The sequence below is a fragment of the Alexandromys fortis genome, unplaced genomic scaffold (assembly GCF_014885135.2).
Source record: "Alexandromys fortis isolate MF-2015 unplaced genomic scaffold, M_Fortis_MF-2015_v1.1 scaffold_1, whole genome shotgun sequence".
Classification (NCBI taxonomy): domain Eukaryota; kingdom Metazoa; phylum Chordata; class Mammalia; order Rodentia; family Cricetidae; genus Alexandromys; species Alexandromys fortis.
Genome location: NW_026067927.1, coordinates 3,979,219 through 3,991,319, shown reverse-complemented (window position 1 = coordinate 3,991,319; position 12,101 = coordinate 3,979,219). Strand labels below are relative to the sequence as shown.

General features: G+C 55.6%; 1 protein-coding gene across 3 annotated transcripts in view; it reads right to left on the bottom strand.

Annotated features, from left to right (window-relative positions):
* The window catches only part of Adgrg1 (adhesion G protein-coupled receptor G1), a 37,224-nt gene extending 25,419 nt beyond the window's left edge, over positions 1 to 11,805 (bottom strand). The window contains exon 1 of one of the 3 annotated variants that reach the window (XM_050144336.1): positions 11,632 to 11,805. The gene's annotated coding sequence lies outside the window, so the exon portion shown is untranslated. Of the gene's footprint in view, positions 1 to 4,761; positions 5,044 to 11,476; positions 11,559 to 11,631 lie in introns of those variants that run through there. The other 2 variants (XM_050144339.1, XM_050144335.1) reach the window with 2 other exon arrangements.
* Positions 11,806 to 12,101: the final 296 nt, after the last annotated feature.

Sequence of the window (12,101 nt, the reverse complement as noted above, 5' to 3'; positions counted from 1 at the left end):
GCTCTTGTATAAAACTGATTGGCTTTCAAGTGCCGCATATCAGGGAAGTGTCTGGAAGTAAGGCCTCGGGTCTTAGGAGGCAGGATCAAGTCCCAGACAGCACAATTCTCAAAGAAGCACTCTCTCAATGGAATATGCAAGGGTGTGGGCTGTCCACGGATTGGATGACATCTTTGATAAGGGGCAGACTGTTGCTCCAGAATAAAGGCTCTGCTATTCCCCCAGAGAAGGTTCCAGAATGGTACCAGTAGAGCACAGCACTTGCAGGTCTGGGAATGATGCACTTAAAATCTCATGGCTCCCTCAACCCTCTCAAGATGCTGTTTTCACTCCTGTTTTAAGACTAGAGAAAGTCCGGGCAGCAGTGGCGCTTGCTTTTAATCCCAGCACTCAGGAGGCAGGCGGAGCTCTGTGAGTTCAAGGCCAGCCAGGGCTAAACAGAGAAACCCTGTCTTGAAAAAACAAAATACTACTAATTATGATGATGAAAACAAGGACAGGGCGGCTAGCACACCTGTCTAAATCCACACAGCTGCTGGCACTTAGATGGAACCAGGCAGCCCCAGAGCCCACACTCCTAACTACTTGTGCACCTGACCCAGGTCACTGCCATAATGGGAGACGGAGAAGGTCTGGGGCAGATGGGGATGAGGCCTGATTTTTCTGAGTCCCAGCAACAAGTGGCTACCCCTCTCACTCCCCACATCCCCTCCTAGAGATTCAGGTATCCCATCCTCACCTTACCATAAATAAGACTCAGAGCAAGGAAGTTACTAATTTGGCACTCAGAAGACTGAGGCAGGAGGATCATGAGTTTGAGGCCAGCCTGGGCTACATAGCAATAACCCTGTGTGAAAAACAAAGAGGAGAGGAAGACTGAAGAGGAGGGAGAAGGGCAGAGGAGAGAGGAGAGGGCCTCTGTTCAAGGTCACTCGTCAAGGGTCTGAACTTCATTGTAATTCAAGCATCCCCAAGTATTTGAGCAGAGCTTCCAGAGGACCCTCAAAGCGGCAGAGTGCTAACTATACATTTGCAGCCCTTGTTGCCCTGTGTTCTGGCAACAAAGCTCACAAGAGACAGGCCTGGTCATTTCCATTTACAGACAAGGAAACTGAGGCCCAGAGAAGCTCCGTCTTTGGCAGTGTAATGAGTCTCTGGTGCTCACCCACTTTCTGCCATGGGAACTGAGAATCCAGGCAGATGTTGCTAGCAGGTAGGAAGGAAGAGGACTGAGGACAGAAGGGTGGGAAGGAGAGTCAGTAAGGACAGTCTTTTATCTCAACATTTTGGAGTCAGAGCAGCCCTGAAACAGGGAAGGCAGGATGAAGCTATTGGCCACGGGACCATGGATGCATCAGGGCACTAGAGCTGGCTTTAGGAGAACCGGTCCCTTAACCCCAGCCCATCTCCCATTATCGTGGAGAGGACTGCCTGCTGATGCTCGATGCTCTGCCAGCTTCTCTCAGTAAGCTCTTATCTCTGCCTGCCTGGAATTGTACTCCACACATCGCCAAGGTCCATGCCAGCCCAGGAGCCTGGTGCCCAATCATGCACGTCTTCCTGCCGACACACAGAGCTAGTTGGGGCAGGCCGACTCGTTCCAGTGTCCAGCTCCCCCTCAGGCAGTAGAGATAAGAAAAAGTGATGTCTCTGGCTTCGGTATGCCCATCTGTCCAATGGGGGTGAGAGAGAAAAATGCTAACTCCCCAATGGTGCAAGTACCATTCTAGCCGGTTCATGCTAACTCTGCCACGCTCTGAGCAGCCCCCTAAAGATACGGCCAAAGATGAGAAAACAGAGGCACGTGTCTAAGCCCACACAACCAAAAAAGGGTACAGCCAAGGTCTCTTTGAGCAAGCCTGCCTGAATCCCATCACCAATGCATGGGCTTGCCAGTGGCAAGGCATGGGCACATGCCCTCCAACAACTAGCTTAGGACCAGACAAGACCACCTTGCCTCCTAAGAGAGGCAGAAGAAGACAGCAGTGGGACCTGGAGCCCCAGAGATTCAGCTGCCTTGTTGGGGAAGCCTCCTCACCTACATTCCTTGCCTCTAAAGAAAGCATTGAGCCCAGCATGGGAGGTTTAGGGTTGCTCCAATCCAGGCTGGGATCCCAGGGAACCTGGAGAGTTTGGAGCACACGGGGCCTGAGACTATGTCTCAGACCATCTCTCACCAGGTAGGCCAGTGGTTTGAGGGAGCTAACCTTAGTCCCTCTCCCCCATAGCTCAGGCCTGACCTCAGAATCTACAGGCTCCCCCAGGGGCCCTCAGCAATTCCAGATGGAGATGGAGATCCAGAGCCTGGAGAAGGGACAAGCTCTCAGCCGAGCGAGAGATGGCTTGCCAGTGTTCCACCCACTGCCTCTGAGAGGCCCTTTTGTGCCAGCTCTGCCCCACCCCCCATTTGCCATCTGCCAGGACCCTGGAGGCTGGTCACCCTTGGCTGCCGGGTGCACTCACATGATGCCCCCATCTGATGTGAGTCAGAAGGCAAGGCCACGCTGAGGACCGGGATGGCAGCATGAAGCCCTACTCAATCTTAGGGGGAGGGTGCAACACTGGGGTTTGGGTGCTGTGTGGTCACACTTCCCCCAACCTCCCCACCAGCCGGCACCTCTCACACCCCTCTCAGGGCCCTGCCCCTTCCCCTACTTCTTAGAAGTCCATCCCACATCCCCCGGAGGGCTCAGCATCCACCAGACAGGAGATCATCTACAGAGGCCCCCTCCATGGCTGTCCTGCCCAGGCTGCCTTCTTCCCTCACCATGCGGGATCCTGAGTAAGCAGGACATCCTCTCGGACCACACTGCCCTGTCAGACCTCTGTCTGCTCTCTTCCCTTCCTTTCGGCTGGACTCTCACCTCCACTTCTTTCTCCTCAGCCAGAAAGTCATCCCTAAGCCTGAGGCTCAAGCTAGCAGCCAGGGGCTGGGCAGCCAGACCAGACCTTCAGCACTCATCCTTTGCCCTTCCCGCCCTGTTGCCCAGTCCTCCTGCCATTGCTTCCCCTGCGTGGAAGAATGAGACCCCCTGGCATGACACCAAGCGTGCTGAAGTGACCCACGTCAGACAACAGGACTGCAGCTAGTCCCATGCCTCCAAGCTCTTATCGTTCCCCCAAACTCTTCCCATATTGCATTCTCTTCCATGGACATTCCAGCCATCCGTTCTCAGACACCGTTCCCTCCCCCTTCCCTTCTGCCCAGTTCAGAGCCCAACTCACTCCCCATTTCTCATAGACCCCTAGCTCCTGCCACCTCCTCTGGTCCCTTCATCTCCCTCTGCAGCCACACCCCCTCGCCAGCCTGTCCCTACAGGATGGAGATGCCACCTCAGACACCCTTCTCATCAAAGAGGACCAGGAGCCTGGCTGGGATTCTTGAAGTCCTCAGCCCGTGGGAGGCAAGGTGGCAAGGTCCACCCCCTCCCATGCCAATTTAACAATGCAGAGAGAGGCCAGGTGAAGTCGCTTTGATCAAAGCAGGCTGTAACACAAGTTTCTGGGGCTCCAATAGCAACGGAAGATACAGTCTGGCCCCAAAAGCTAGTAAAGTCTCTGAACGGGGCAGGGACTGGCCTGAATTCTGGGGACCCTCAGCAACCTGCAGCTCCAAATGACCCGAGCTGCCCCTTCCCATAGTCTCTGACTCCTGGGGGCCTCGAGGGAGGGGGCCACCTATAAGTTCCAACTGACCTATTTGCCTTATTGCTCGTTGTGCCCCTAGGACTTAAGGGAGCCCTCAGTCAGCGCTGAGTGGATGCATAGGCGACCTCTTTGGCCTTCTGAAGAAGGTATGTGATTGTCCCCACCCATACCATCCATCCCACACCACAGCTGCCTAAGAGGGAAGGGGGACAAAGGGACTCTGCCCCTCCTCGCCCCACCCCCTCAGTAAAATGAGCCCCTTGGAGGCCCTAACGGTCACCACCAGATGGCTGGTTAGAAAGTGGGGAAAACAGGAACCCTGCCCCCATTTCCTACACCAGGGGAAGGGGGACTAAGGGCCTATCAGGCCCAAGCAGCTGGGGGCCCTGAGCTCTTGTGGTTCATGGGTAAGGAGCTCTTGGCCCCTTGGCTTCACTTCCCAGGACTCTTGGTCCAGGTGCCTCCCGTTCAGACCAGAGGCCACACCAGGCCTTCCTTCCTGGGTTTCAGAGTGTTAGACTGTGCTGTCTCTGGGGCCCTGTTCTGTCCCAAAGGGAAGTGACAGGGGAGGCCAGCTTCAGGGGTACTGTGCTCAGTCCACCACAGTGCCCTCTTCTGGAGCCTGGCTCTCCGTCTAGACTTGCTGTGTGACCTCAGGCCAGCCGCCTGCCCTCTCAGAGTCTCCCTTTTCCCAACCCTGCAATAGGAGCAGAGATCTCTGTAGCCTAGGCAGGCCTTGAACCTGAGAGCCTCCTGCCTCTGCCTCCCCAGATGCTGGGATTACAGGGGTGTGTGTGTGTCACCCCATCTAGCTGAGAACAGAGAATGAAAGTCCCAAGGCACAGATGCCACACTGCTGGGCCCAAGACTGTATCACTCAAGCCTTGGTTTTCCAGAGGCCCAACGAGGGGCTCCGAAAGTTGGGTTCCATCTGATCCTGTCCCTTTCTCGGCAGCTTTCAGTTTACACACATCTCTATGCTAGAGACCCCCACAGTTGTACTCATCTGAGCTAAGCTGCCCCCCCCCCCCCCACACACACAAGATTCCTTTACGTTCTACACTCTCAGCAGCCGCCTCTCCTCCCACCTACTGGCTGCCCTTAATCCCGTACCTGTTGCCAGGCAGAGGGCTCTGGAAGGAGTCAGGCAGCTGGACCCCCTTTCAGGATTCACCTCCAAGGCTGAATCTGCCAGTCTGGGTCTCTCGTGGGTAAGAGCGGGAGAGAGAGAGCAAGAGCTAGCTAGCAAGTGCACTGGCCGGGGGTAGGGGCAGACTCTTGGCAGCCGGCAGTCCCTCTGCTGCAGTCAGCAGCCGGTGTGGAGCTGGAGAACAGGAGAACCGGAGGGAGAGCCGGGACACCCTCCTGCCCTAGCTCAGCTCCTCCCTTCAGGCTGGGGATGAGATGACTGGCTAACTGTGAGTCATGGCTTTCTCAGAGGGAGGCAGGAGGAGGCAGGGCTGACAGAGGTGAGGCGGGGACCCTGGGGGATGCCCATGACTCAGGCCTGGCAAGTGGGAACCTGGGTCTCACCTCTAATCAATCTCAGAACCCTGGTGCCGGTTTCAGGGATGGGAATGAGTTGGGGTGACTGTGCCTCCTCACCCCCCTATTATCAAGGTCCCTGGGGGCTGCCCCTCCTGAAGTTCTGTCAAAGAAACCAATTTGCCATGGCAACAGGCCACTCAGATGCTGTCCCCTCCTCCAGGCGCAGCCAACAACTGCCCCTTCCTGAAGGTCAGCCGAACCTCCTTGGCAGCAGGCAGAAGTCAGTCCTGACTGGCAGACTCCTGGAGGAAGGGGGTGTCAGGCCGCTGGCTTGAGACCATGCTGACCTGTGTCTCTGAGCATCTTCTTCCCAGCAGGAAGCCAGGCCAGAGTTCCTGGCTCTCCATCAGCAGCAACCTTTCAAAACCCACGTCCTAGACCCTGAGACCCCAGGGATCTCTAGAAATAGTCTGTCTGCTGAGTCAAATGGGAAACTGAGGCCCAGATAAAGAGCCCTTTCAAAACCTCAGAAAGAGCAATTTGGAAATGGGCCAACCCCACCATGCCTGCTCGAGCCGGTCGTCTGTGTTAGCTGTTCCCTCCGCTTCTGAGGTTCGCTGGTCCTGCACAGCCCGGAGTGGGTGGGAGGTATGGGGGGGGGTAGTGGAATAAGCCTAGGCCTCCAGAGGGAAGTCTCCAGTCTTTCCTCTCCATAGGGTGTGAACAAACAAGTCCTGGGTGGCAAGCGCGGTGGGGATTTCACAACCTAATGAGGGCAAGCAGCAACAATAACAATAATGGCAGTAATGGACTAATAGCGATCACACCGCCGGCATCCCTCATGTCTTCTTCACGCTTAATGAGACTCGAGAAATATTCTCCAGGAATGGAGTAATGAAGGAAGAGGGCTGGGCAGAGGAAGGGAATTAACTTGTTCAGGGTCACACGGCTGGGGAAGTGGCAGGCGGGGTCAGGCCGGAGCCCAGTGGTCCACCTCACAACAGCACCATTGCGTAAGACGTAAGATGAGGTGACTGCACACAAGCGGGTGGCTTATCCAAGGCCACACGGTTAAGACATGGGTGGGCCTGTGGCTCTCAACAAACACCTGTCAGGTGCAGGCCCTTCACCTCATCATTTCCACCATGTCTCCACCGTACAGAAGAGGCCCCAGGGAGAGAGAAAGCAAGGGACTCTTGGCCACACCTTTCAAAGGCTAGAAGCCAGGTATGAACCTAGTGAAGCCAGAGCCCCTGCTGAATATTGAAGAGGACAGGACCACCAATAAACAGAGAGCCACAGAAGGGCCTTCCAGGGGGACAGCAGCAGGGGTAGAGAGCCCTTTTTTGGAAGGAAATAGAACCTGTTGAAGAAATGGGGGCATATGGTGGACGATTTTGAATGCATGGAACTGGAGGGCTCATCAAAGGTACTGGGAGCCATTGAAGGTGTTCGACTAAGGGGTGCCTGTAGGATGAGACAAAGAAAAGCTGGGGTGAAGACTCTCATCCAAGAGACCAGATGCAGGGTTGGGGAAAGTCAATCAGAAAAGGGGGAGGTATCAAAAGCATCTCTGATGTGTATAGCTGGGGATGGGGTGCAGATCTGGGAGGTGAGAAAAGGCAGCCCTAATGCCTGCTGGGATGGGAGCCACACATCCTCCGTGGCCACTGGAAACATGGTGCCGGGGCTCAGCCATAGAGCCGTGGCTCCACAGGGAGGGCTGGGGGGCTACAGACTGGTGGCAGGGCCAGGGGTGGGGTAGGGGACAGAGGAAGTTGATGGTTGCCTCTTCTGCATAAGGGATGGAAGGGAGGCAATGCTGATGCTGATCTGGAGCCAACTGGCTACAGCAGACTCTGCCAGCTGGTGACTTGGGCAAACATCTCTACCCCGCCACCTCTTTGCTGTCGGTTGAGGACAAATATGGCACCTGCTCCCTCGGTGAGAGACCTCAGGGGCACATGAACCCCAGGATACTTAGAACAAACCAACAAGGCTTGTGCCCGCTGAGGCTGCTGCCTGAGACAAGGCAGAGAGAAAGATGGAGTGTGTGGCTGGTGAAACTTCAGGGGACATTCAGGCCTTCATCTCTTCCTAACCTGCCAGAGAGAACAACAGGCTGCACAAGCCAGCCTCGTGAACAGCAATGAGCTGTCCCACCCTTGCCAGGGGCCCAGACAGCCACTGCCTGCTCAGAGATGGGTTTTTACTGGGCGAGAAGAGTTCAAGCACAGGTTTCTCTTGCAAGCTCGGTGATCTTGTATATTTTGGAGCACAATGCCCAGCATACGGATGCTGAGTGCACACAAGGGTGCAAAGCTCCAGCTAGTAAACATCCAGCATCCCCTCTGTACAACAGGAGCACACCCCCCATTTTTCAGAGATAAAGACGGAGGCCCAGAAAGAGGACCTTCCCAAAGCCACCCCACAATCCTATAGTCTGTAACCCGAAGATCTGACAGTACTGTGCTCCCAGACACCTCCCTGCTCCCTTCATTCCCGTGGGAAAGCCTCCTGCCCACAAGCGTGGGGGAAGCCACAGCCCCCGTGATAACGCCACCTCCCGTCACGTAGCCCCAGGGTCCAGCATGCATGGCGGTGCCCATGTGACTCAGCCACCCTCACAAAGGCAGCTGTGTGCCAGTGCCCGGGACAGGCTTTCCCACTGCAGGCCATTCCCTTCCCCTAGCCTGGGAAGAGTATGAAAACCAGACTGGTCCAAGATGAGGAGAAAGGGGGCCCCTCTCAACTGTTAAAGCGGGCTGCTAAGCCTCGTGGGGATTCTAGCCTGGGCTTGGGGTTCAAGGACACCCTGCCAGATAAAGTTAAATGAAGGCTAGCCAAAGTATGTGAGTTGAGTCCGCCCAAGCCTGTTTTCTGAGACCTTATTTGGAGTCAACTCCCCGGCTCCCTGGAGGCGGAGCCAAGCAGAAGCCCGCCTCTATTTACCTGCCTCACGTTTTCAAAGCCCTGGGGTTGTGGTCTGGAAGAGTCACACCCCAAATGCTGGCAGAAATCTTTTCATTCCCCTCCTGGCCACAGCACTGTCCCTCTTCATCCCTACTCCAAACAGTCACTTGCCATATGTCACACGTGCTTTCTCCTACAACCCTGGGAAGGGCCTTTGCCTTATTCACAGTAGGAGAGGGAAGGAGCCCGCCAGCCCAGTGTTGTGACCCGAGCCAGGGTCTGACCTTCAGGCAAGTTCCTTTCCCCAAGTCCCTCCTCTTCCTGGTCCCAATGACATTTGACAGCATGCCAAGAAGTGGCCTTGGTTCCTAACATGGACACACTTCCTTTCTCTCTGTGCTCCCCTGGTTCCAGCCTGCAGGGAAGAGGCCACTCCAGTGTCCTGTTCCCTAGACAAATTCAGGCTGGCTGGCCTCCAAGGTCACCCCCACTGTCTGCCCTCGGAGGTGGGCATGCCTGAGTGCCCAGCTACCTAAGACACGCAAACTAAACAAGAACCTCCTGTTCGTGTTGTGGCATGACGGAATGTCTGACCCTCAGCTTAGCCACCCCAAGAGCCCTTAGCAGGAGGGCTGAATCCAGCCAGAACATGTTTAGAGAATCAAATTGGCCATGCCCCTGACTCTTAACGTTTGAGCCCAGGGCAAAGATGAGGCACTTTGAACAAGCCCTCACCCGTCCCGCCACACATCTGCCAGTTTGGGCCTGCCTTTCAGGATCCAGAGGCCCAGGGTAAAACGTGAGACCCGACTTATCTCTGAACAGAGGTTCCCTCTACAGCGCAGGTGACCAGGGGAGCTGTCACAATGAGGCCTTCCTGCTTTGCCTCTTCAGGGTGTGACTCTATGCCTTGTGCTCAGGGGAGCCACTGATCCACTCCAAACCTCTCTCTCTCCCTGCTCTGGTACCCCACAGAATTGCCCCAAAGCCCTCCATAACTACCTTAGGAGTCTAGCATCAAATTGCTGGACTTTTACTTCTCTGTGGCTCAGTGTCCTCATATGTAAAATGGGGCGGCATCCTCCTGGGTTTGCTCTTTGGCCTGTGTTGAAGTATATGCTTGCGTACATGTCTATGTGAATGCATGTGTGCACATGTGTGTGGAGGCCAGAAGTCAACTTCCAGGGTGTGTACCTTCCTCTATCACTCTCTGTCTTATGTGTTAAACATCTTAGGAATTACACTTATTTATTGTGTGTGTGTGTCTGTGTGTGCATGCACATGTGTGCACATGCATGCCCACATGCAGGTACCAGTGCCTCTGCATGCATGTGGAGGGCAGAGGATAACCTGCAGGAGTTGCTTCTCTCCTTGCACCATGTGGGATCCAGAGCTCTCCCTCGGGTCATCAGACTTGAAGGAAAGTGTTTCAGCGTAACTATCTCGCTGGCCTCACATTATATTTGGAGACAAGGTCCCTCACTGAACCTGCAGCTCATTGATTCAGCTAGATTTGCTGAACAGCAAGCCTGAGACCCTCTCGTCTCTGCCTCCCCGGGGGTAAGGTACAGGCACAAATCACCAAGTTTGGCTTTTTATGTGGTCCTGGGGATTCACACTCAGGTTTTCAGGCTTACACAGCAAGTGTTAGCAGGTGAGCTATCTCCCTAGCCCCGTGGAGCTGCTCTTAAAACGCCCCCAGTGTGCAGGAACAGAAGGACTTTGATCCTCCACCCCGTCTTGGCCAGAAAGTCAGACTTGGCCTGAGATGACCAGCATCTCTGTGCCAGTTCTGCCAACTGTCACACACTTGTGCCCCATCTATGCAGCCCCTCCCCAGCTCCTGCCCTGTTAGGTTTGAGTGGCAGCTGCCCAGGCTCCAGATTCAGGCCAGCTGTTTCTGATCAAGTAGAGAGGCATTAGTTCATCTGTGCCAAGGGAAGTCCAGAGGGGCTTAGTGACCACCCATAAGGTGGTATAGCAGGGAGCAAAGATTGGGTAAGACTTGCTTCATCTTGAGAAAAACACTATGCCAGGTCACCCACTGCCAGAGTCTCCAGGACCGGGATCTGGGCTGTGCCATCCACTGTACCCGCATCCTCTTCTCAGTGCAGACACAGCACAGATATGTTGAGGTGTTAACTACGGGAGACTTAGGAATTCCCAAAGTGGACACACTTGTTTCCTCACCTGAGAGCCCAGTAGGCGGCGACCGCTTCCTCCCCATTTCCCTCTCCCTCTCCTTTGAGACAGGGTCTCTCCAGGTAGCCCACGGTGGCCCTGAACTCGAAATTGACCTGTCTCAGTCACCCTAGTGTGGAGATTACAGACCTGTGTCACCCTGCCTAGCTCCAACTTCTCTTTTGATGCAATAAAGAGCTGTGATCCTGAGTACTTTGTAGACATCCCGCAGAGCACGGGACACCCTAGTCCCAGGAGACCCCGCCCCCAGAATCTCTCACTTTCTGCACACCCTTCTGACCAGCAGCCAGGGAACCTCCCCCCGGGGTCTCCCACTAAGTGCTGGGGCGCAGGTGGCGCAGGATACATAATGGAACGATGGCAGATGCTCATTAGCAGGGGCCCGCCGTGCAGCCCACATGCCTCGGGGAGCCAGGCTGGCAGAGGCAGAGCAGCGGCGCCAGCCACCCACCTTTGTCTGGCTGGCTGGGGGCCCTGAGTTGGGGCTGGGGGCTGGGCACTGAGGCTTTAGAAACAGCATTTGCTTTCCACCCCCACCATGGCACAACTGGGGCCATGGGTCCAGACAGAAGGAATGCCAGGCTCCCACCAGAGACCATGGCAAGCCTGAGCTTCCTCTCTGTCCAGGTGCATCTTTGGTCACCATGTGGGGAGAAGTAGCTGGTAAGAGAGGGGGACCTTCTGCTAGACCCTTGCTGATGGGGTAACAAACCCAGGCTGAGAGGCAAAGAGACCCTTGGCTGGCACAGTAGAGACAGACACACCTGAGCTCTGCCCCTCTGCGGGCTCACCAGGAAAGTCTGCCTGCCTCCTTTTCCTCCTCAAAGTCAAACAAGTAGGGTGGCCTGCTGCTAAACCGGTTCCCCATGTATCTCAGAAGGGAACAGCTCTGGGAGCACTGGGGACGAAGGCAAAGATGGGGTTCATGCTGCCAGCCCTCATTCACATGCCAGGGTCCAAGCTTCACTCTGGCCCTCACTTCGGTGGTCTCCTTCTAAGCAAAGACGGACACACCTCACACCCTGACGGTACGTTCCAGTACCCCCATGTGAACATGCTCAGGCCACACTCTGAGCAGCAAGGAATGACCTCAGATCAGCCAGTGCCTCTAACTCGCTGGCTCATTCCCTGGGAGACACCACGGATCGGGCACACCCGGAGCTGAGACCAAGGTCAAGTGGGCTGGGCCACGCTAAGGCCTGCCACATCCGCTGCTCTTTCTTACCTCTGTCTCCCTCTCTGGACAGAAGCCTCTCACCTCCAGGTCTAGGCAGGCCCTTCAGTTGACAGCGTCTGCAGCCTCCTCCTGCTATGTATCCAGCACCTAATTTGAGCCTGCCTAGGCAGCAGTAAACTCAATCCAGGTGAGGCTCCACCTACCTTCTAGCTTCCGGTGTCTGTAGCCTTCTGACACTCCTGAGTTTTCTGGCACCGTCTGAATGGTCTTCAGCCTCTGTGGACTTTTGGCATCTCTACCCTGGACAGCATGAGCTGCCTTGTATGAGGCTGGGATCACCCTGTCGCTGGGCTTCAGAGACCTTTCGAGTCTGTCGGAGGCATGCCACCACGCCCCCGCACACCTGCAAACTGCCAGCCCTTTGTGGCTTCTCTCCGCCTCCACTGAGCTGGGGCCCCACCTGAATCCTGCCCCATATCCTGTCTGCAGTGCAGTATAAAGCAGCCACGGGCTGGAGGATGCTGGAGGCCTCCAGGGCTGTGGGTGGAGTTCCTAAAATGTCCTGCTGGACTAAGGTGGAAGCAGGCAGAGGGTAGGGGCAGAGACGGAGCTTCTTCCTAGGGATGAGTAGTGGCAACTGCCCCAGGTATCTTGGGCAGATGCCAGGGGAGAA